The sequence below is a fragment of the Onychomys torridus genome, chromosome 7, assembly GCF_903995425.1.
Source record: "Onychomys torridus chromosome 7, mOncTor1.1, whole genome shotgun sequence".
Taxonomy (NCBI): domain Eukaryota; kingdom Metazoa; phylum Chordata; class Mammalia; order Rodentia; family Cricetidae; genus Onychomys; species Onychomys torridus.
Window position 1 is genome coordinate 49,662,484 of NC_050449.1, and position 25,580 is coordinate 49,688,063.

The following is a 25,580-nucleotide window of genomic DNA, read 5'->3' on the forward strand; positions in this document are numbered from 1 at the left end:
TGCCAGGCACTGCCAGCAGCTCAGATACTCATCACCCTGATCTAGATTACTGGGGCAGGTTATTAAGTGAGACTGTATTCTCATCCCATTCTAATCCATCTTGTTTTCTTTTTGCTACTTCAGGTGTGATTCTCAGAGAACTTGCTAGCAATGGAGTTACTCTAAGTCCAACCCCAGACCTATTCAACTTGCATTTTATCTCAGGCGAGTCCACTGTTCTACGGCACCATCAGATGTAACTGTATCACCTCCCCACTAATTAGCTTGGAACTAGGTATTCTTGGTCAGTCTTCTCTAGTGCATTGTTTCCTGAGTTAGTGTGCACAATGGGGGCTGCCAAGTGAATAGAAACCACAAGGGGAACACTCTAACCTTTACCTATCAACTTCTGGGAACAAATCAAGAATCTGAGTTTTTATCAAGATATTAGAACCTCTGAGCTGTAAGATGGGATCTACGTTTCTTAGCATTCCCACCTCATCTTGAAATTCAGCTCTTACTCTACTATCCAATTGGAGTATTCATTTCTTCTTGGATTACTGAAGCCCCCTTTTGTTTCCATAAAGGCCTCCCTCCCTTCCTTCCTTATATGTCTGGTATATGTAAGCATTAGTGTGAGTGTGTGCACATGCACACGTGGAGGCCAGGGGATGGTATTGGGTATCTTTCTCAGTTGTTCTCCACCTTATATTTTGAGATAGAGTCCTTCACTTAACCTGGAGCTCACTGATTTGGGTAGGCTGGTTGGTCAGCAAGCTCCTGGAATATGTCTGTCTCTGTCCCCAGCAGCACTGGGCTTACAGACATATGCCACTATACCCTGCTTTTTAACACAGACACCGGGGATCTGAATTCAGTTCCTCATGCTTGTTTGGCAAGCATTCTTTTGTTTTCTTTTGTTTTGTTTTGGAGACAGGGTTTCTCTGTGTAGCCCTGGCTGTCCTGGAACTCACTCTGTAGTCCAGGCTGGCCTTGAACTCACAGAGATCCACCTGGCTCTGCCTCCTGAATGCTGACATTAAAGGGGTGTGCCACCACTGCCCATCTCCTGAGCCAAAGGCTTTTAATTTTTAATTGCCTGTACACCAGCTTTTATACTCCTTTAAAATCACAGTTTATATCTCAGTCACCTTTTTAGGTCTGGGATAAGGAACAAACATTAAATAAATGTACTGGTTTTAAAGTCCTGTGTCCCTCATCTCAGTTCTACAGACCTTCTCCTAGAGTATCACCCCAGTCTTACGTTTCTACTTGGAATGACAATGAAGTATGTGGGAAGCAGCAAGCCTCCTGATTTCAAGATACAGTATAAAGCTACAGTAATCCTAGTCTTAGGCTGGACAAAAGTGCAGGGATTTAACACCAAATATATGAAGAAAATGAATTGATTATTTGTACTCCATCAAAATAAAAAATGTTGAGTTGGGAGGTACCCCATGATAGGATGGTTGTCTAGCACACATAATGCTCTGGGTACAGTTACACACACACACACACACACACACACACACACACACTTGTATGACAAAAAGGATTTTATCTAAAATTAAAGTATGAGTGCAAAGCCAGTGGGAAAAAAAGATGGATTTTAGTAGATGCACTGCCACAGATGTTAGGTGTTATAGAATATTAGTTGAAGGTGTGATACATTCTATGCTGTACAATATTTGTTTAATGATGCAAAGATGTGTTGGATGTAGATGATTGGGAAGGACTTTGTGAGCCTGTGTACAACAAGGCAGGCTGTTGGCTTTACCAATCTAGGACACAAGAGAGCACTCTGTGCGTTTCATCTGCTTTGGGATTACTAGTACAGGTATATTTTCTGGGCTCAGGTTTTCTGGTGAACCAGTGAGAAGAACATAACTATCCCTTCTCTCAGAAAAAGGCAAATAAAAGTTACATTCCAGTTAACGATAAAACAGAAGCCAGAGAGTGAAGACAACTATTTCACATGCTGCTGAGAGACACGGGAAAATGAGGACTTATGTGTCCTATTAGACTTGACAGTACAAGCACATCAGTCACCTTTGCATGGACTCTATATATTCTCGTGTAGTAGTAAGGATGGAATCCAGATTCGATGGGTTGGAGAACAAAGAGATAGGACAATGGTGGATTACTCTTTGGAAAAGTTTGGATGGGAAGAGTTGGAGATTCAGAAAGGACTTCTTGATTTTCCGATAGGAGAAAGTAGATAATGTTGAATGAAATATTGGGGGAAGACGGAGAATAGGAGACAGACAGAAGGGGCAGGAAAAAGCACAATTCAAATCTCTGAATATGAAAACTGACAAAGCCCTCTTTTCATTCCTATTGTCTGGTGAACCAGTGGTTCTGAAGAACAGAAAAGAAAACAACTCTCCTAAGTTTACAGCAAGTGAGAGACCAGTGCACTATCTATGTTTTGTTTATAAAATTTGCTTCTATGGTTCTGTTTGTGTGTGTGTGCCTGTGGAGGTCACATGAAACTTGTAGAGGTTGATTTTTCCTCCCACCTGGTTCGGGTGAAGGAGCTCAAGCTGTCAGGGTTAGCAGCAAGCCACCTTACCTGCTGAGCTGCCTCCATTACCTGACAAGACACTTAAAATTTCCTTCCTTCCTTCCTTCCTTCCTTCTTTCTTTCCTCCTTTTATTTAGTATAGATTTCCTTGGAGAATTAAAAAAACAAAAAATAAAAAACAAAAACAACAAAACCCCAGAATGAAGGCAGAAACCTTGTGTAATCCATTATTCAGAATTAATTTCTATTAGCAATTTGAGGCAATTCCTATGTGTCACCAAATTTTCTTTGTTTTAACTTAGCACTATATAACATTGAATACCAAAGAGTAAGATATCCTGCCTAATATCTTGTTAACCAAGCTAACCTATTCTTGATAAGGGACTACATATTTTCTTTGTAAGTAGTACAATATGTTTTATTTTCCCCCAAGATGAATAAATATGAAAAATAATTTCCCACTCTGAGTAAAAATTAATCAAAAGACGGCTGTTGAACCGATTAGCAGCTATCACATTAACAAAACTGCCAAGTGAGGTTTATCAAGAACACAACGAACTCATATCAGCACTGTGTGCCCTAGAAACCCATCTTGGAGTTGCTGTTCCTTTGGAAGTTCTGTGTATATATGTATTTATGCTGCCATAAAACCAAGAGATGAACTGAGCAAACACCTTCAGCAGGCACCAGATGGAGCTGCTGTCTAAGCCACAAAACCTGGATTTTGAGGGCTTCATTTTAAACACTAATAATGTTTGGAGACAAAGATGTTCAGTTAAAGATGCTGTCAAAACTATTTTAACGTAATGCAGGCTATTAGAGAAAGAAGTTATACCACATGCAGGTCCATCCAAAGCACAATCCTCTGGCTTTAATGCCTTTGTGGAATGACTTAAAGGGCAATCGATAATTCCTAGCAGCTCTTCCCGCTCAACAATGCCACTTGCCAAACAGGAAATTTGAGTCACTAAAGTTATGTTTGAGACATTAAAAAAAAAAAAAAAAATCTCCTGAAGCACGTACACAAGGAAATACAGTCTATGCTGGTGTGCTCTGCGTATTTGCTACAACAGGTCTGACACAGAACACCAAAATGCAACATTTGGTAAGAAACGTTTGTATGTTCCTTATAATCTTTTAATTTAATTTTTTCATACAATATATTTTGATGTTTCCCTTTCCTCCAAATCTACCCCACCCCTACTTACCCAACTTTATGTTCTCCCCCCGCTCCTTCCCCACTCTTTAAATGAAATAAAAAGAAAAATGAAAATCAAATAAAACAAAAACCAACAAGACAAGACAAGACAAAAACCCCAGCAAAATGAAACAAACAAACAAAAACCCTCTCAAAAAATCCCAAACTCCACTGAGTCTGTTTTATGTCCATCTGCCTTGGAGTGTGGCGATCTACCCAAAAAAAAACACCCACTGGAGAAAACTGACTTTTCCTCTCCTAGAGGTATCAAGTGCAAATGGCTTCTTGGTTAGGGTGAGGCTTGTGTCCACGTCTCCTTCTCGTTACTGGTATGACTCCAAGGAAAAGGTGTCCATTCACAACAGGACTGATACACATTTGAACTTACAGAGACCGTGACAGCACTTAAGACCTGCACAATTCCTTAGAATCCTTAAGCAAATCCTCTAGATGAAATGTTTGATGGGAGAATTTAAAGGCTGGAGCTGCCCCTAGAGGATAGCCAGGAGCCCATGATCTAGAATTCTATTCCGCAGCTTTCAGGATGAAATCCCTCCCAGATACAGATAAAGCTATTCAAGAGTAGCTGACTTCACTTTAATCATGAAGGCCTTTAAGAACCTCCTATTGCTTTATGCTCTCTCTGCTGCTCTACAATGACTATAATTAGTTTGCTTCTTGTCCAACTGTTTCAAGTAGATTTGACACAAAACAACCAAATTCACACTAGATTTCAATCTTGGATTAAACTGCCAGCACCAAGAATGAGAGTTCCTCAAGAAGGGCATAATTTCTGTCCTTAAAGAGGTCTGTGTAGGTGGCCTGTTAAACACAGTACACATCGCATCCCTTAAAGGTAACAACGGAAATCTGTTAACAATAAAGGAGCATGGGGGAATAGACTGCTAAGCTCCTTCCTCAATCCTACAACTCTTGAAGGCCACCAGCTCTCTCTATAAAATCTGTCACATTTCCATGGTGGCAGAGAAAAGAATCCTCATGGCTGTACAAAGGCTTTTAAGGGTAAACTTTGAGGAGCTAGGCCATACATCATCCCACAGTAGCCAGTCTCTAGGATTCCAGGGTAAAATTTATAAAGCAAGATTCTCTTTAGGATATGTAATGGAATATGTGATACACACACAAACACACACACACAAAGCAAAGGAAAATGTGACAAGTATCCCACGTCATTGTTCCCAACCTTTCCTTCTTCCACAGTGAAAAATGCTGGTCAGACACTCTACCAGAGGCCCCAACCTTCAGTAAATGACCAAAAGGGTGAGAGAGGAAGTGGAGGCAGAGCTGCAGGAAGAGGTTTGCAGGAGAGAAGAGACAGCTTCAGTGTGGAACACAAACAAATTCTCTGAGAAGGACCTTCTTAACTTGAGACCTGACCTGGTAATGATGAGGATAATAATATAACTAGTTCCCAGCCACCACAACAAAATAGGTAAGCTCTTAAGGCATGAAGTTCTCTTATCTAAAGAAGAGATCTAAGCAAAATATGCTTGATTTGCATATCTTAAAGCCCTACTGCTGACAGAAGCAGCCCATCCACCTCCAGCTGTTCTAACCTCAACAGTGTGCTGGTCTATTCACCTGGTAGTTATGCCAGGTAAGGACGGAGGAACAAAAAAAGGCATCACAGCAGCAAGCAGCTGGGCTCCCAGCTTAGCGCCATTAACTTTTGACAAACCAGTCAAATATGACTATTATTACTCCTAACTTTAACTTGATAGCAACTAGTTTTAATATTGAAGTACCAAAAATGCTCTCTAAATTTTCATCAAACCTTTCCTCGGAGAAGTTAAAAAGTTATCTAATAACAACCAAGGGCTTCATATATTATTTAGTTCATGACCTGTCCCTTCTGCTTAGATTAGAATGCTCCTCCAATACTGTTCCACTTGCCAAGACTACTTACCCTTCACAATCTTGTTCAGATGTTACCTCTGTGATGAGTTTTTTTCCCCGACTCCCTAAAATATTATTATATTGCACCATACTATAAATATATAAGTCCCGAGAAGACAGGACTGTACTATGTCCTTTCCTTATTTGCATCAATGGACTGCTTAGGAAAAAACTAGACTCTAAGTAAAAGCACGCTGAATAAGTCCTAGTACCAGACACAGAGTCACTGTGCCCACGAAGATGCAGAATTTCCAGATACACTGTGATATGCATATTATCTGTCCTGCTTTTAGGCTGAAGAAACTGGGATTTGCCTAAGGCCACACAGAACTGGTAAAGGGCAGAGGCAGGTGAGTGAATGTATGCCATGTATGCACAAATGGTTCCTTTCAGCTCCCACTGCTATTCCGGCAGCGAAAGCTGGGCTGAACATTAAATTAGGGAATTTTACTAGCACAGAAGATAGGTTGAATGTAAAAAAAAAAAAAAGAAGAGAGATGAGGAATATTTAAGATGAAGAAAAATAAGCAGAGGGAAAATGAAACTGGGAGGAACACAAGTGTCGAAGAAATCCCACTTGTATGATTTCAGCAACATAACAGTTTCTGGAGACTTCATTATCTAGTGTGACTTGCATTTTGGTAGGTGGTATTATTTATATTTCCAACAAAACTAAAATTTTTCTTCTTCAGCTGCAAAAAAATAAACAATATACTCTGTAAAACATTTGGAATTTAAACTTTCAAAGAAGAAACTGCTAAATTAATCAAAGTCTGAATTACATACTACTTTTAGAAATACAAATTTTTTGCTTCAAGAAAATACTGTATATAAAAAGTTTTAAAATGCTCTGAAAGAGTACTTCTTAAACTGGAACCCAGGGTATATTTCTCAAGGGCCTATGATTCTCAAAATAGGTTGGTACTGAGCTAAAAGCAAAATCTCTGCCTAAGTTAATACAAGAACTGGGGGAATGGCTAAGAGGATAAAGGGCTTGCACAACCATGTGGACCTGGGTTCAGATCCCTGGCAGCCACATAAAATACTGCTGTGGCAGTTTGTGCATGTGGCCTCAGCACTGTTTGAATAGCTTGACATTTGGAGCTTGCTGGCTAGTCAGCCTATCTGAAACAATGAGCTCCAGGTTCAGTGAGAGACCCTATCTAAAAAACATACATACATACATACATACGTAAGATGGAGAACAATAGAGGGCCACACCTACAGTCAAGCCCTCGTCTCCATATGCACACCAAGGAGCACACTTACCTTCAATACACATAAGCATATCCACACATACACTATACACACAACTATATTAACATAAACATATGCTGGGCCATTACAATGGCTACTTATAATAAACACATAAAAATTATTTCTAGGTCTCTGTGTACATTTGTGTTTATAATCTGAGCTGGCACCAAGCACAATACTAATATAAAGAATAAAGAAATGGGCTCATTCCTATGTAAATGACTCATTATTTCTAAGTGAAGACAAAAATGATGTCATGATATATAATCAGTATTTATTGTGTGAATGTTGCATTTTTAGTAAGTTAGAAAGGGGCCAGAGAGATGGCTCAGCAGTTAAGAGCACTTACTGCTCTTCAAGAGGACTTAGTTTGGTTCTCAGCATCCATGAGGGCAGCTTACAACTACTTATAACTCCACCTGGCCTTCAAGGACACCTACGCCTGCATTTCATATGCATCTACAGGCATATACATGTAAGTGAAAATAAGTCTTGAAAAAGGAAAGAAAGAAATATGGCACAAGAGGACCAAGGTGGGCATGGTGCTTACACCTATAATTCTAACACTTGCAGAAGGTCAGAAATTCAGGATAACCCTTAACTACATGGTGAATCTGAGGCCAGTCTGGCCTACATGAGACCCTGTCTCAAAAAAGAAAAACAAAAAGTAAGCCAGTGGTAATGAAAACTACAAAGGAAACTGAGGTAGCAGGCAGTTTATATTCAGTATGATTAACAATTTATCTTCAATAAAGCATTATCTACCATATTGTATTCATTTGTATTTCATCAGGCTTTTTACATATAATTTTAATCTGTTTGGTTTGTAATTAAATGAAAAATATAAATATAGAGAATTTATAACTAATTGTATTTAAGTAAAGTTTTACTTTACTGTTTTACTGTAGTTACTAATTTTTCAACTCAAGGAGATTTATAAAGTACCAAAGTTTAAAAAGTATGCCTTAAAAACAATACTCCTTTATTTTAGATAATTATTCCTCCTTTGGTTTTATTCACATTACTAATTTGCTAAGCATCTATAATGGGATGTGATGTAACTATTTGACAGTTTTTATGAAAATGATGAATTAACACGCTTAACTCCTTGACTGATTGGTAAACATTAGTTATTTCCTATTATTAAATCTGTATCCAGTAGATATAGGAAGGACAGTGCTCTCTTTCAGTCGCCTTTAAGTGACCCATACCCCATCTTGACTTCAAAACTGGCATTTGGGAAGCTACTTCTACAGAAATACTGTTAACTCTACTGCTTAGGCTCAGTGATCCTTGATGGTTTAAAGTTTCAACTGCCTCATAAATTTATTTACTATTTATTGCTTCTACACAGAAAATTTATTCCAAATTATTTGCAACTGCCTTCCAAACAAACAAACAAAAAATCAAAACAAATTTAGCAACCCATTCTCAGACTTGTGTTCTGCATCAATTTCAAAAGATACCCTCGGGACAGATGGGTGAAGTTTCTGAGCAACAGTGGAACGCAACCCCGCTGTGCTGTAAGAACACAGGCAGAAGGGGGGGGGGGGGAGATGTGACGGGCAGGAAGCAATGTGGTCAATGGATCTCTAACAAGGCCAGACCAGACAAGCCTCAACTACCTAACGCAGGACAGTGGAACTGATGAGGCCTGATTTGAGAGGTCTGTATAAGATTTATCGACCATGGAGCACTGGGGAGGAAGGAATGAAGAGGACACTATGGTCCTTCTTGGTCAAATCCCAGGGGATTTCCTGAGAGGCACAATGAAGTTGTGGATAATCAAGCTAACACCAGTTACACTCCTTTAAGTGTAGAGAATAATGGAAAATGCAAAACAAAACATCAAAATTGAACTGATGCTCTGAATGGAAATAGCAAATATATCCTAAAACCAGGTGAATGATTAAAAACCCCCATCTTTATTTTTTTTTTTTTCACACTTGACTTGACTCTTAACCTTGAGTACAGTAGAAGTGATATGAAATACACAGGATGCAGAGGTGGATGGAGACAATGAAGGTGAAATAGGGACAGTCCTCTAGTCAGTGTATTCAAAAGCAGAAACCCACAACGGGCCGAGGAACTGAAGTGATGGGGTCAGTGATGGAGCATAAAAAATAGGAGCTGTCACCAGAGGATTCAAACACTCCAGATGGACATGAACACATGCCAACAGGTTTGCTGAGCCCTTCTCAAGAGAGGAACAGGCACAGTCTGGACTGTGGGGAGGTACTGGATGTTAATAGACTAGGAGACACAATCTGACAGAAGAAAAGTTACACTGTCTTCACCAAAGTTTGCTGGGTCTTCATTCTCACCACGGAGAGACATGCTGGTGGGCGACATCACTCAACTATGCAAGAGAAATGCCTCTTAGATTGCAGTGTGACAGGGAGGTGCCCACCAGTCCTGAAGAAGTGCTAGGCTCGTGGGTCTCATGGCTATCAGAGCACTTGGTACCATTTCGATTCCTATTTTAACAACCTTCCACTACAAGAACATTTAGAAGCAGAAATAGGTAAGATTCAAAGATATTACTATGTACCTATAAGTTTATCCAAGTTACTCAGACTACCTATGCTTTATGAACCTTATTTTTTTTTAAATAAAGAGGAACTTAATTCTTTATATTATGAAAGAAATGAGAAAATGAAGATATATAACAACTTTGCCATTCAAAACAAACAAACAAACAAACAAACAAACAAACACAACCTTGCTGCTTGCCTTTCTGGGTCTTTTTCCAGTACTCAAACTAAACAGCACATGTGGTGCACGCCTTTAATCCCAGTACTCGGGAGGCAGAGGCAGATGGATCCCAGGCCAGCCTGGTCTACAGAGTGAGTTCCAAGACAGCCAGGATTACACAAAGAAACCCTGTCTTGAAAAGCAAAACAAACAAAAAAGAGATGAATGTCACATAATCAACAGGCTGTTTGGGAATATGGATACTTTTAAAACTTTTCTAAAATTTACAGTCTATTCTAAACATATAAATGCAAATTTGGTTTAAAGTACAATTTTGAAATAATTCAAACAAACTTAAGACAAAAAAATGAGTCTTTTATTAATATGAGACAATTAAAAACATTTCTCATGTATAATAAAAAGCACTTCTGATATGGAAACAGTCATCTGGTAGCCAAAGTCAACCTTTGCCACCACAAAGAGTATACCCCTCATGTGCATACATGTATATTATATATGCATGCATCACATACACATACACATACAAAATAAATAAAAAGGCTAGAGATGTGGCTCAGTGGTAAAGTGATGACCTAGCCTGATATGGGTGATGCCCTTGGTTGGATTCCCAACACTGAAATAAAAAAGAAAGGAGAGAGACTCAAATTATCTTTTTTGTGATTTTGTCCATTTGCAAATATTTAAGGGTGCAACAGTCCCAGAGTCTATACCTCTTGCTCCTGTCTTCTGAAGCATTGGCCCCCAGCTGCTAGTTACCTATAGACCTATCTCCACAGACAACCGATTAGCTTTCCTTCACAATATACACAGGCCCTGGCAGTTTCACAACACTGGAAAGCTTTCAGGCTAGGTCAACTCTGAATGGTCCCCCTCAAACAATATCCAATCAATGGCCAAATCTTATTTCTCTAATCTATCCTCTCCCTTTGCCCCACCTCCTGCAAGCCACATGAGTCCTAGATTTGCTTTTTGAATAGACTGTGAAGATGACATGCTGCTGTTTCCCAATTTCTCTAAAATAGCTCTTTAGTACCTTATTTCTCTATGAAACCATAAGGAGGTCTCAGCTGTCTATACAATACACTTGAATTCCAGGAATAAAATGTAACAAATGTTCCTGATACTATCTTTTCATCTTCTTAAAGCATCCTCCCCTACAGGCCCACTCATGTAACACCTGCTCAAAACTCTGCAGACTCTGTCAAAGTGAACTCCCCCATGAAGCCAGTCACCTTCCTCTTAGAATTAACTGTTCTTTTCTCTAGATAACTATCACATGCCATTCATGGATATTTGTATACTTCCTTCCCTCATTAATTTTAGGTACTTGAAGGCAAGAGACATTTCTCACTCAGTGATGGTACTGTTAGGTTTCTTAAATAGACAAGTAAGTGATGTGCTGCTCTCTGGTTTTACTGAAGACAGAAGTACTCACACAGTGACAAGAACTACCAGTGGCAGATGGGGAGAAAAAAACATGAAAAAGCAAGCTTGAGAACTCAAAAGCATTTCAGTACAGGGTAAACAGCCCTATATCCCTTAATGACATTATGATATTCTAGAATAGCATTGTGTTGGATGTTGACACTAACTATAGCAGGGCAGCAAAAAAAGTTAAATTATACTCTGTATGCTATGTTTAATAGGAAACAAAACAACAAAAGTGGGAATATGTTTTGGAAACATTTTCATACAAATGGTTTTATTATTTACATTTATTAGATTACAAAATAAACTCATTAAAACGACTTTAAAAAATAGGAGGAAAAAGCACTCCAAATTGTATTTTGCATAAAAATCAGGTCACAGCAGCACTAAGTGATTATTCTAATTAAAATATTTTAATATTAAAGATCTCAAATTCACAAAAGTTAGCCAAAAAATTTAGGTAACTGATGCCCAATCTCTCCAAAGGCAGAGAGAGACAGAGAGAGAGACAGAAAGAGACAGAGACAGAGAGAGGGAGTGGAGAGGGAGATGGACTTTTACTGTGCTGATATAAAGTACTCACCCATGCTCCTGTCTTAATGTGTGAATGGGTTACAGAAGAGATGAGGATGTGGGGAACACCAGTGGCAAAAATGGAAGAAAAAAATGGAGAGTGAGAGATAGAGGATCTCAGAATAAACAAAAACATGGGAGGACAACCCAGAGACCTGAGAGGGAAAGCAAGCAGAAGCTTAGAACAGGAGCAGACACATTGACAAAAAGGACAGCGCTTCCTTCATTTTCCCCTCTCTTGACTTTCTTTGTTCTAATTGACTTCAGGCTGATGCATGCACCCTGAGATGCATGCTGAATTCCAATGAAGTCCTCCTACACATATACTTTATACCAACACAATCCAGTTAAAAGGATTTTAATTGGTGTGCACCATTCCCTGCAATTTCAACATTTAAGAAATGAATAGTCTCACTCAGTACCAGATGGTGACATGTACTAATTAATCAGGACTATTCAATGAATGAGCATATTAAAATGAATGCACCTATTAGACATGTGTTGCTGATACTCTATCCTGAGGAAGCTGCTCCATAAATGTGCACCCACGGAAGGTGCAGACTTACTGTGATGCTTGCAAGTATCTTTCACAATGATTTGCAGCAGCAATACCATCACACTTGAGCTTCCCTCCAGATCACTCGATATTTCATGTTAAGCAGCCATGAGCCCTGCTATCTGTCTATAATCTACTTAACCTTCTTAAACAAGAGCCAGTTAAATACCAGGTCCACAATTTTTCTGCTGCAGAGAAAGCTCTTACAAATTCATCAAGGTTGTTTTTAAAGGAACAATGGGTGAAAGACAGATAAATAGTGTTCTTGATTCAGCTCCCTTCCTCTTCAATTTGTCTGCCAGGTAGTGGGAGCTAGAACACCACTAACTAAAAGAGTAACAAGAACAATGGAATCCTGCACGACAGTTTGCCATGCTTGGATTGTCTCAAATACTGTTTGCTTTGGGCAGAAATGCATAACCTATTGGTAGGTCTCAAAAGACTTGTAGGATTTCTTTTTGAAAGTGGAAGAAATCCCATAAGTCATGTTTTCGTAACTCCTTAAGTTCATGACTCTTCTGTTTTATATTATCTCTGTCACCATCATTTCAAGCATATTCTAACAGAAAACTGCTCAAGTCTCTCTAGAATTATAGGAGATGATGTTTTCTGATTTGCTAAAACCACTAGAAACTGAGCAGCAGGTTATATAAGGAGGCAGCAAGGCACAGACAAAACCATGGAGAAGGTACCTTGAGGCAAGTCTGTTGTCTGGCACACAGCAATCAATGACAAACATTAGTCATCTCCCATAATAAGGAAATATTAGAAAATAAACAAATGGTGGAGAAAAATTTTTCCTTGAAAAATTAATTCAAAGAGGAACCTAACTGAAAAAGTCTAAATATGATCCCTTTGGAGCATTGATGGATTATGATAAAAAGTATGATTTAGGAATGTACCTTCAAAGTCGAAGACTGCCTTCTAAAATAAGCCTAGAAGACAAAACTTTGAGATACTGATGCTTGTTTATGATATATAGGAATGGTTATTGCTTAAAATGAAAGTATTACCCAAAGAATCCTTAGAAGAGGGCAAGCCAATAATAGAAACAACACAATTTGTAGTTACAGACCAGAAAAACCTCCCTAGTGGCAAATGCAATTTTTATTTTATTATTTTCCTTGGGCTCTTGCTTAAAACCAAGAGGTAGAGTTTATATAACATTCAAGAAGAATTTAATTAGTTTGAATGTAATTAAAAGTAAAAATGACATGAACATTCTCATGATGAGGTTTTTGTGCAATGATTGAATAATCTTTAAAAATTCCATTACTATGGTTTAATAAGTTCTGATGGACCTATTGCTTTAAAAGTTTTGGTCATATTAGACAATTTAAATGAAAAATATTTTGGGGTAGTGTTCAGCATATGAGTTTTGTTAAACATCTCATGTTCTGGGGCTAGAGAGATAGGTCAGCAGTTAAGAGCACTGGCTGCTCACTGAGATGATGCTGGTTTGATCCCTAGTATTCACATATCAGCTCACACCATCTGTAATTCTGGCCCCAGGAGATCTGACTCCTTCTGACCTCTGTGGGCACCGGGCACACATGTGGTGCATGAACATACATGCAGGCAAAACAACAACAACAAAGTCAAAAAGAAAGGAAGAAAGAAAGGAAGGAAGGAAGGAAGGAAGGAAGGAAGGAAGGAAGGAAGAAAAAAGAAAAAAGAAATCCATATACACAAAATAAAATGGAAACATATTTAAGAAAAAAAGTAACCTAGTAATTGCACAACTATTAAAAGTATAACTGATTAATGCTCCATAAATCTACAAAGGAAGGAAGGAAGGAAGGAGGGAAGGAAGGAAGGAAGGAAGGAAGGGAGGAGTGAGAAAGCTCGATGCTCCTTGAACAGAGAGGACGTGACTGATTTAATGTGAAGAGTGATGTGCTGAGCACACTACCCACTCTCAGGGCACTGCCAGCTCTAACCACAAGACTGCATTAATATTAAAGCTTTGTCTGATTTGAAACAACACAGAAGTCAAAACTATATACCAACTCTGACAAAAAGCAGATGAGTCAGATGCACATGGGGAACCAGTATGGTCTAAGTGTGACATTTAACATAGTTGTGGTTGGAGATCCAACGCCTGCTTCTGTCTTTTAGATGCAACTCTAAATTAGTCATTCATGCCTTTGGCTAAATGTCAGGCTACTTCCAAGGTGCCTGAAATTTCTTGGAAAGAGGCCATGAATATATTAAGATAAAAATGGACACTGAATTAACTTTTCCCTGATGATAAAATAAAACAGAGAAAAGACAATATTCAGAATATGATACACCCCTTGCAGTACTTTCAACCTAGAAAAAGACAGGACCTATCATTTCTTCATGGGGAGGGAAAAGAAAAAAGAAAAAAAGGATGATGTTTGGAAATAGAAAAGCAATAGAACCAAGAAATAAGGCTTATCAATTTATATAATAAAATCTGAGGTACTACATAGACCTTAAAGACTCCTTTGACCAAGAGATCATGATGTTGGGGGAGGGGGCAGCCACAGGAGACAACTATTCCATGTTCTCTTGAGGTGGTTTGGATGAGAAGGTCTCCAGGGGGCTCAGCTGTTTGAACACATAGTCCCCAGCTGGTGGAGCTATTTGGGGAAATAATCAGGAGGCGTGGCCTTGCTGACAAGGCTATCTCTGGGATTGGGCTTTGAGAGTTGAAATCCTTAAGCCACAGCTGATGTGCTCCAGCTAGGCCTGCTGCTTGCGGCCATACTTCCCACTGTCATAGATTCTAACCCCCTGGGAACCATAAGCCCAAATAAACTCATTTCCCTAATTTGCCTTGGCCATCGTGTTTTATTACAGCAACAGAAAAGTAATTAATACATCTCTCACTGGCAGGATCTCTACAATGAAAAGACTTGAAAGTAGAAGAGACACTATTTGGCAAGAGGAAGGGGACTAGAGTAGGAGAGATGCGCATGACAATTAAAGCAACATGGAGACTAAAAGATTTTGAAAGGTAGCACAAACAAATTGGTTCTTTTTTCCTTTCTTCCGCCCCTCTACTTTTCTTTGATTGGAAATAGATTCTTTTCATGCAATATACTGATTATGGTTTACTCTTCCCCAACTCCTCTGAGGTCCTCCCTATCTCCACTCCCATCCAAATCCACACTCTTCGTTCTGTCTCTCATCAGAAAACAAACAGGCATCTAAATAATAATAATAATAAAAAATAAAAACAAACAGAAGAAAAAGAGCCAAAGAAAAGGTATAAGAAATACATGTAGATACATAGACACACATGTTCATATACATAGGAATCTCATTCATAAAAACAAAAAACTGGAAGCCAAAGAAATATATACAAAGGACCTGTAAGGTTTAAAAAATAAAAAAAGCCCTGACAAAACATTATGAGACAATGAACATCCAAAGATGCCCCTGAGTTAGTTTGTATTGGCCATTTACTGCTGGGCATGGGGCCTGCCCTTAAGAGTGGTTTGTATCCCAGGTGAGACTCCACTGGAAGAGAACTAGGTTTTCATTTGCTAGTGGTTATCTCATGGAGATAGCTTCTGGGTTAGGGATTGCTTGTGTCTGTTTCTCTCAGTGCCTAGAAATTATCTGATGCAGACCCTCAGTGCCTAGAAACTATCTGATGCAGACCTGTGCATGCTGCCACAATCTATTGTTTAGTTGTTTGCCAGTACTGCTGTGTTTAGAAGGTTGTTATTCCTTGGTGTCCTCCATTCCTATTGGCTCTTACAGTCTTTCCACCTCCTACTCCACAGGGTTCTCTGATCCCTGAGTGGAGGGATTTGATAGAGACATCCAAGTCAGGACTGAGTGTTCCAAGGTCTCTCACTTTCTGCACATTGTCTGGCTGTGGGTCTCTGCATTTATTCTACCCCAGAAGGAAGCTTTTTCCTTTCTAAAAGAATTTTTTTTTTTTTTAAAAAGGAGGGGGAATCTGTTCCCTAAAACTTCTAACAACAATCTTGAGTTGCTTTAACTTGATATATTTGTTGCAAGTACTTTGTTAGTTGCTAAGTACAGAGTTGTTAACAACAACAGGGCACCTACATCTCAGTACTTATATAGGAGATTTTAACTGGGATGGGGAAAGAAACTAAAACAGATAATACAATCACTATGCTGAAAACCATGCTAACTCGTCCATCTTTTTAACAACTCTGTATCATTTTTCTAATTTATAGATGAAAAAGATGAGATTCAAGGGTATAAAACCAGGAAATGGAAGCTAATATGAGATCCCAGGCCTGTGTGACTCTAAACCCCATGCTTTATACCAAAATGGCATCTGTAAAATGTCGGACCAGAGGTAAGTTGTATGGTTCAACCTAAAGTTGCAAAAAAGGAAGGAAGAAGTACAAAAAGAAACAAAGAACGGAACCATTTCAATACCAAGAGAATGCCATGAAATACATGGAACCCTACCAGAAAAACTCTCAGGCACGAAATGATGGCTTGGTAATCCTAGCTGTCACTGGATTGCTCTTTGCTCTTTATTTTTCACTGATCCTCCAACTGTCCAAACAATAGTTCTAAAATGAGCAGACTCTCAAAAGACAAAAATGAAGAATAATCTTTTTTTTTGAGCTGAGGATCGAACCCAGGGCCTTGCGCTTGCTAGGCAAGCGCTCTACCAATGAGCTAAATCCCCAACCCTGAAGAATAATCTTTTGACTATTGAATATAGTTTTTAAATTGCGAGGTGAATTTCAAATTGTAGTAAGTAAAGGCACTATACCAGATTCACAGATAAAACTTGTGCTCTTTTAGTAGAAGGCTTTTTAAACTTTAGTATGTCTAAATACCAAGTATCTTGTAAAACGTAGAATCTGATTCAGTAGGTCTTGGGTAACAGACCATACATACTTTGAATAGCAGTTTTTAGAACATATAACATATGGAGTTGATAGAAATCCAGGAAACAGTAGCTGTAAATTTTTTTTTTAAATCACCTTTCTTGGGGCCAAGAATATACAGTTCAGTGGTAGAGTGACTACTTGCCAGGAACGAGCTTCACCCCAGTCTTTTTATAGCACTGGGAGAAAACAAGCTGTTCTACCAATCCCTAGATATGTGGTAGAAGCACAGCTCACGGAAGTTCTTTTCTACTACATAGCATACTCTCTGGAACTAAATCAAGAACAAACACTATTCTGAAGAACCAAGTTACAAGACTGACATCAGACATCAAAACTTTGGACAGGGTCTGGAGAGATGGCCCAGCAGTTAAGAGCACTTCTTGCTCTTGTAAAGGACCCGGGCTTGGTTCCTAGCACCCACATGACAGTTCACAGCTTTGTATAACTCCAGTTCCAGGGGATATGAAGTCCTCTTCTGGCTTCCATAGGCACCAGGTGTGTATGTGGTGTACAGATAAACATATAGTAGGCAAAACCCATATACACATTAAAAAAAACCTTAAAAACTAAACTTGACTAAAACTTAAACACCACCACAAAACTTGCTATAAAAGTACTACCATCAAGATGATGTAGCAGTGGCAACAGAACAAACAGATCAAGAGAGAGACACAGCCATACAAATGCAGACAACTCATCACTGACAAAGAAACAAAGTATATTCTTCAATAAACGGGGCTGGAATAACTGTAGTCTCATGTAAAAAAAAAAAATCGACACAGATTATATAACCTTCACAAAGATTAACCCTAAAAGAGTAACAGATCTGACTGTAAAATGCAAAACTGTTAAAACATCTAGAAAATAACAGGAGAAAATCAGTTAGCCCTGAGTTTAATGACGACTTAGATATGACACCAGAAGCATGAAAAGCATGGGCCATGGAAGAAAGACTTCACAAACCGCCTTAGTAAACTAAAACTACTGCTCAGAGAAAGATATTATGAAGAGAGTTAAAACATAAGCCACAAACTGGTAGCAAATATTTGCAAAAGACACATGAAAAAGGACTATTACCCAAAGTTCAGTAAGAACTCTTACCTTTCAACACTAAAAGACCAAAGAATCCAATTTAAAAATGGGCAAGGGTTCTGAAGCAGCACGAAGATACACAGAGGGTAGGTGAGCATATGGAAGTGCTATATTGTTTAGTGCAAAACACTATGGCAGCACCACACACTTATTCGACTGGCAAACTAATGCCAAACATACTGACAAAGCCAAACACTAGGCAAGGATGGGAAACAATAGGAACGGTGGTCACTTTGATATTCACACTATTAACAAAAGAAACATAATCTTATTCTATAACTTATTACTCCTTGATATTTACCTGACCGAGTTGAAAACTTGGGTTCAAAGGACCTGCACATAAACAATTATGGCATATATATAATATATATTATATATACATATATTATATATATATACACACACACATATATACCACAACTGCCCAAACTCAGTGCAGCCAAAATGTCCTTCAGTAGGACAATGAATAACTTTATTTTGCTACTCCCATTTTCTAAGTCCATATTCTATAACAGAATACCCCAAACAGGGGGTTAGGGATTTAGCTCAGTGGTAGAGTGCTTGCCTAGCAAGCGTAAGGCCCTGGGTTCGATCCTCAGCTCCAAAAAAAAAAAAAAAAAAAGAATACCCAAAATTGGATAATATATATATATATATGGAAGTTTGTCTATCCAGTTCCAAGTTCTGGAGACAGAGAAGTTCAGGATCAGTGGCTACTTCCTAACACAGCAGTTACAACAATAGAAAAAATGTATGAAAGCGCTTCCAGCAGGTATATTCAGAAGACAGGGAGAGAACAAAGGAGCTGACTCACACCTAACAACATACTTGAGAATTAATCCACTCTCAGAAGAATAACATTAATCCCTCTTAACGATACTACTCCTGGATACCCATGCTGGCAGCCAGTTTTCAACATGGGCCTTGGCAAAAACAAACCACATTTAAGTCACAGCATCCCTGTAATACAATAGTAGCAAATGCAATTAAATAATCAAGCCAAGGAAAGACATGGAGGAATTTTAGATGTATACTATGAAGCAAAAGGAGCCAATTTCACAGGGCCATATACTACTGATTGCAACTTTATGACATTTATAGAATATGCAAAATTATGGATTAAATAAGAGAATCAATAAAAGAATAGAAAGGCAGAGTGCAACTTAGTTTTAGAGCATTGAAACTATTCTATATAACACTGCAATGGTTACTATATTTCATTGCACATTTATCAATATCCTTAGAATCAACTATGAACTGGGTGACAGGATATCAGTGTGTAGAATGTTGATTTACAGAAGACAGTATGTGTGTGTTATGGAGGTTTGGTGGCACACAGAAAAATCTCTGCGCCTTCAACTTTGCAATAAACTGAAAACCGCTCTAAGAAAGAGAGTCTATGTATCTGCATCACACCCCTCCTTCAGGGGTCATCAAGAATGAAGTGGGAAGGTCATAAAAACCAGAGGCAATGGGTGACTACAGTGAGAGTGCTTTCTGGACAGCAGAGCAGTTGTACAAATGAAGTAACAGCAGTCGTGACTGCATGTTCAAGACCTGGAGAAGATCAAGTCATACAAGCTCACAGCATGAAGCAGGGAGGAATTCCCACCCTCAGCAGAAAAGAGCTATTGGCGACTTAAGTACTGCTGGAGAGGGAGATTTTTACCTTCAGGATGCAGTCTCTGATAGGCTACCCATGTTCCAGTAGACACACATTATATACACATATGACATTCTCAATCAGTAAAAAAAGAAATAAAACAAAACCTACCTAAAACAAAATAGCAAAAATAATGGACTCTGAAATAGTTAAAACCTAGTCTATTAAAATAACTCATCTTGGTAAGACAGAAAAATTTTATCATGGAAAACCAATTGGTCAAAACAAGAAGGAATGGCCTAAAAAAAAGGCATGAGAATTATTAAAATTTACATGACTTTTACCTTCTGCATTACTACATTGCACAGAGATGCAAAGCATACAAATCATCACACTTCAGTTTCTTTATGTGACATTTAAACTGTTAATGATATACAAGATACAACAAAGTCCAAGATTTCCATATTCTACTGAGTATAGAGAATTTTCAAAATACCCAACTGAAGTCCAGACATTATATTCATTTTGTCCTGAGCATATTTTTTTTACCCTTCAGGAAAAGACATCTTTTATAACAGAAACTATTAAATAAGCTAACAGATGGTGAGGGCACTGACTCAAGTCTAATTTGAGTTGAATTCAAGTTTGATTATCTGGAGACACACAGGCAATATACCTATATTAGTATCAAATGTCTAACACTGATAAAAATGTTACAGAAGTATGATTTACTAGAAAGCTTTCTGGGACCTAAAAGATCCCCTCCAGCCAAGTAGTTTCAAATTCTGGCAAAGTTGCACGTTCTGAATATCTATGACAGGCTAACGATAATCAGCCCTTCTTTTATAATATGGTAAAAGAATAAAAAAGCACAACATTTTGTTTAGTTTTTCCTTCCATTCATTGTGGTAGGTCGAACAGCCCTCTCAGAGATAGCCACATCCTAAAGCCAGAGTGTGAAGTCATCACCTTCTACAGACAGATTCTTCTCCCTTAGAGCCTTCAGAAGAATACAACCCCACTACACTTTATTCTAGCCCACTGGGACTTAATTCAGATTTCTGATATCTATGACTACAAGATAACACATGTGTCTTGCTTTAAACCATTACATCTGTGGCAATTTGTTAGGGCAGCATTAAGAAACTAATAATGTATTGGTTCCTCAGCCAGTTGTTGATATCTCTCCTCACTTCCTCATAGAGCAAATAAGGATTAACAATGGTAATTTGAGCAGCACTGAACAAGTCACAAAGTGGAAATTATCCTTATACATATTTCTTATGTTCTATCATGGCAAACAATGCAATTATTTTTCAAAACCTACATTCAACTTAGTTTTCACACACAGGAGAAATATTAATACATCTATCATTAAAATTATGGGTAGCAGACTGAAGGAGAAGTCAGTGGTTTGGTCTCATAAACTATAAGATTGAAGTTGTTTTAGATCTTAATGTTCTAAAGGAAAGAAGCACTATGTGTGTAATTATTTTAAAATTCATGCCGGTCTATCATGGCATGATTTTGCATTGATTCTATCCTTAGATTATGTCTTTCTTTATCTTCCAGGAAAAGGTGCCTTTAAACTATAGCAAGATGGAGACACATGGGCAATTAAGGGACAAGGGAAGGGAAAGGAGCACCTGACACATAGGATTTTGTTTGTATTTCCTGTTAGCTGAAAAGTCGACTGTTTCAACTCAATAGACAAAGTGAGATCTTCTGGGAAAATTGTCTGCATTGAGACTATACTTCCTTTTCTACGATATCTCAAAGGTTGTTAAAATAGTTAATGAATGATGCTTAAAGGCATCCAGCATGTGACTTCCGAGTTTAACCTTCCTAGCACCCTCGCATCCCTACACCTTAAATGATGAACCTCATAAATCACCTTACAATTTCACCTACAAACGGAAATTTTTTAAGGCAAGAGAAATAAGTATACCAGCTTATACTTCTCCTTGTAATTTAAAACCTGGCTTTACTCTTTCAACCCAGTTACAAATTACATCCTGTGAGCAATGTAATTTCAAAACCACAAAATCACATACACACGAATGGCTCTTGAGAAGCCCACTTGGGAGTACACTAATTGACTTTTACTAAACAAACTTCAACTTTGCTTCACAATGGCTGGCTCTGAGAAACTTTCTGTGGTACAGCCAAGGTAGGAGCCATTGTAGACTTGAGTGGGAGTCTCTATTGGTGTGAAGTGTTTTGTACCTTCCCCTGCCTCTGGCAAAACCAAAACACTCCTGATGACCAGAAGTAAGAAAACTTAAAATAAGAAGGCAAATCACCATAACCTGACTTATTTTAATAATAAGAACCACTTAAAAGGATGTGGAACAGTTTGGTTACCCTAAATTTATACAGTTCATGTCAGAGACGGGTTATTTTTTGGCCTTTCTACCTTCAGTGAGTATTAAAAAAGGTCAAGCTGGTGTTTCACAGCTGGGTTGCCATTTAAATATCATCTAGGGCTGTTTATATGGAACAAAGGTAGGGCTCGAAAGCTGAACAGATTATATAGGGTATGAAGGTTCTAATATGCTTTTAATCTGTTAGTTCATAGACCCTAGTGTTATAGCATGTTCTATAAAGCACGGATGCTTAATTCATTTTAAACCTTATTAAAATAATATAAAATAAAATTTCTCTAGTTGTATTCATGTTTTTAATATTTACTCAGTTTTTCATCCTTGTTGTGATAATGCAACCTTAGTGTTCACTTGCCTGATCTGTTTATCTGTAACATGAAAATGAGAAATCTCTCTTCAAACATTTATTTTTAAAATTAGGTATTTTAGTTCATGTGTCTTCACACATAATAATTATTAGTTCTTCATCCTTTGATCATAAGAAAATATATGTCTTATAGAAACTATCTTAACCCAACCTCAGGGTGATGACACACTCTTGTAATCCTAGCCTAGTATGTCAAGGCCAGCCTGGACTACGTAACCAGTCTCAGGATTGCAAAGGCTGCACTAGGTGCTAGGTGAAGGGTCCCGACATTTACTCTCTCCTGTAAATTAACTTTCACAATAGTCACTTACAAATCATTATATTTTTAATTCTAGCATGGCTTCTCCAACACTGCAAAAGAAAGCAGGACACCCAAAAGAAAAATTATGGAGGAAAGAAGAATATTCAATGAAAAATAGACCAAAGACAACTTTGTCAAGGCTATTAATTAGTAAGGCACTTTCTTTAATTTGTAGGGAATTTGTTTGAATTTTCAAAGACTATAATTTGAAAGGCATTGTTAAAAAAAAACAAAACAAACAAACAAACAAAAAACAACAAAGTTTAAGCCATGCAGTGGTGGTTCATGCATTTAATACCAACACTCCAGAGGGAGAGGCAGGCTGATCTCTGAGTTTCAGGCCAGCATGGTCTAAAGCAAGTTCCAGGACAGGCTCTAAAGCTAAATAGAGAAACCCTGTTTTGGGAAACAAAAAAACCAAAAAACAAACTAACAAGAAATGCTGTTAAATTTACGTGTATCAAGGACTGTGTCATAAGAATAAAAAAGTAGAACTGAAAAAAAGTCTCTACTTTTCAAATGTTTTACTGAAATGGATTCTATAGCTAAGTGGCAGCATAGTTAGTAGCAAAATAATCAAGATCACTTACTGATGGTGAACTTAATAAGATATTTATGAAGAACATGGCTTAATTACATCATCTAAAAAAATGTGTGTTTTTAAAACCAGTTTGTCTCAGCAAACTGTAGCCAGGGGAATAAAGAAACTGGAAAACCAAACAAAGAAGTTTAGCAAGTATAAGGCAGTAGAAACTGTTAAAACAATTTTCGTTGTTCCTTGGCATCATAACTGATGGTACCTTAGCGATAAAAGAGAGATTTATATAATTAATAAAGACAATGCAATTTCTGCCCCAAACTTAAGTTCAATGAAGTATTATTACATAGTACATTAAGAAAATTTATGCACAAAAGCATTAAAAATTCATGACATCATGCAAATCATCTTCAAGATTGAATTTCACAAGGACCAAGAGATTATACTTTATGGAAAATGGCCAAATTAAGGACAAACGATAACAAGAATTTATGATTTAGGACATGTTATCAATCACTATATATGACTGAGAGAGAGAGAGGGTGTGTGTGGGAGAGAAAGAGATTGAGAGAGAGTGCATGTGTATTACAGGACCTGACCATTCAAACTATCTTACAAATTTAGAATTCTAGTGCACTTAACTACTCATTTAAATGAGTTAAGCACAGGTCTCCAAGGTGAAAACCAACTGATCAGTACAATGTTTCAAGCCATAGCACCATTAAAAAACAAACAAATCAACTGAAATTATGGCAGGCTAAAATCAAGGCAAGTAATTTTATGTGTTTTGACCTGTGAATTAAACACAGTCCTGTAATAACAAAGATCATACAGCTTTGCTTTTTGATTTGATACAAAAATTTCAGATTTTTTGTATCTAAGATAACAGACTTCAGGATTCCTGTGAAAATAATGAGTATTTTGGTGTATTTGTGACTCCAGTTTCTGTCCTGTCAATTGTCAAGCAGAATGCAGAGAACAATGGGCTGACATTCAACTTGAAGAAAAATTTGATAGTATCTTCACTAGACTTTCATAGGTCCTATCTTCCCAGAGACAAATAGCCTCTCTTCACAATCATACCTTATTCATATCATCACATTTTGGCAGCACACCTACATCATGAGCAATGATTTTCAAGAATGAGGTACAGTAACAATAAAACTGAGAACCCAGATATCTGATGACACCTTCAGAACTCAGAGAATTATGATTTATTTCCACTATGTTGCTGGTGCATTAGTTTATCAAATACAATGTTAACTATCTGATTTCATGTTGCCCTCTTTTATAATAAGAATACTTAAAAAAGCAGTTTTATTACTTAGACACGTTCATTTTCTTTATTAGTGATCACAAACTCAGGATCTGTTTAACAATGTTAAGACTCCAAATGGGTTATTGTAGAATTAAGTTAGCATGTGAGGATATCTGTGCTTATCTGTGGTGGTAGGAGATCATGAAACTATACACAGACCTGTTTGTTTTCCTCATGAGCATCGCTTGTGCTTTTAATGTTAGCCAGAGAAGATTCTTTGTCTAATGTAGTCCAAAGAAGCCAAAAGAGTAGGACATCCCTGTTCTAAACACAGCATGCTTCTAGCCATTGGAATCTAAGCTGAGGACATCTTTTGTATCTATTCCTTTCACTGACCTCAACACTAGTAAACAGATCTACTACAAGCAACAAACCAGGGCAATGTTATCTTGAAAATGCCCGTGAAAGGTAATCCATCGATTCAGACTTAATGCTACAAGCCAGCCATTTTAATATCTATGCATTTTGTGTATATGTGTTCGTGAATGCCTTGGCTTTTATGTGAATGTCAGAGGACAATGCGTGGGAGTCAGTTCTCTCTGTCGATCATGTGAGTTCCGGAAATAGACTCAGGTCACCAGTCTTGGCTACAAGCGACTTACCTGCCGAGGCTGGCTTCCTATAGTTTCTTATGTAAGAGACAGTTCATCAGAGAACGTTTTAAGTTCTTTTCAAAACCCTAGCCTGAGTTATTATCCAAATGGTCCCTATGAAGATCCACATAATATTTTCTAGAGTTCAGTACAAGAAAAAAAAAAAACCAAAAAACTGGGAGTTTTGGAGGGGTATATATTTTTTTAATCTATGAGGTAAATGTGTTGAGAAATCACAATTCCTTGTAATTCATGTATTTTGAAAGCAGCACAGTTTCACACATTAAATAAATGGACGGAAAAAGAAACTTACCAAGTACAGAGGAGTTCTAGCCTATGTACTTGAGCAAGAGAAGTAAGACATGAGGGTTGGGGAAA

General features: G+C 37.9%; 1 protein-coding gene across 2 annotated transcripts in view; it reads right to left on the reverse strand.

The window, feature by feature from the left end:
- The window catches only part of Peak1 (pseudopodium enriched atypical kinase 1), a 222,281-nt gene that overhangs the window by 60,812 nt on the left and 135,889 nt on the right, over window positions 1-25,580 (reverse strand). The gene's annotated exons all lie outside the window — the stretch shown is intronic.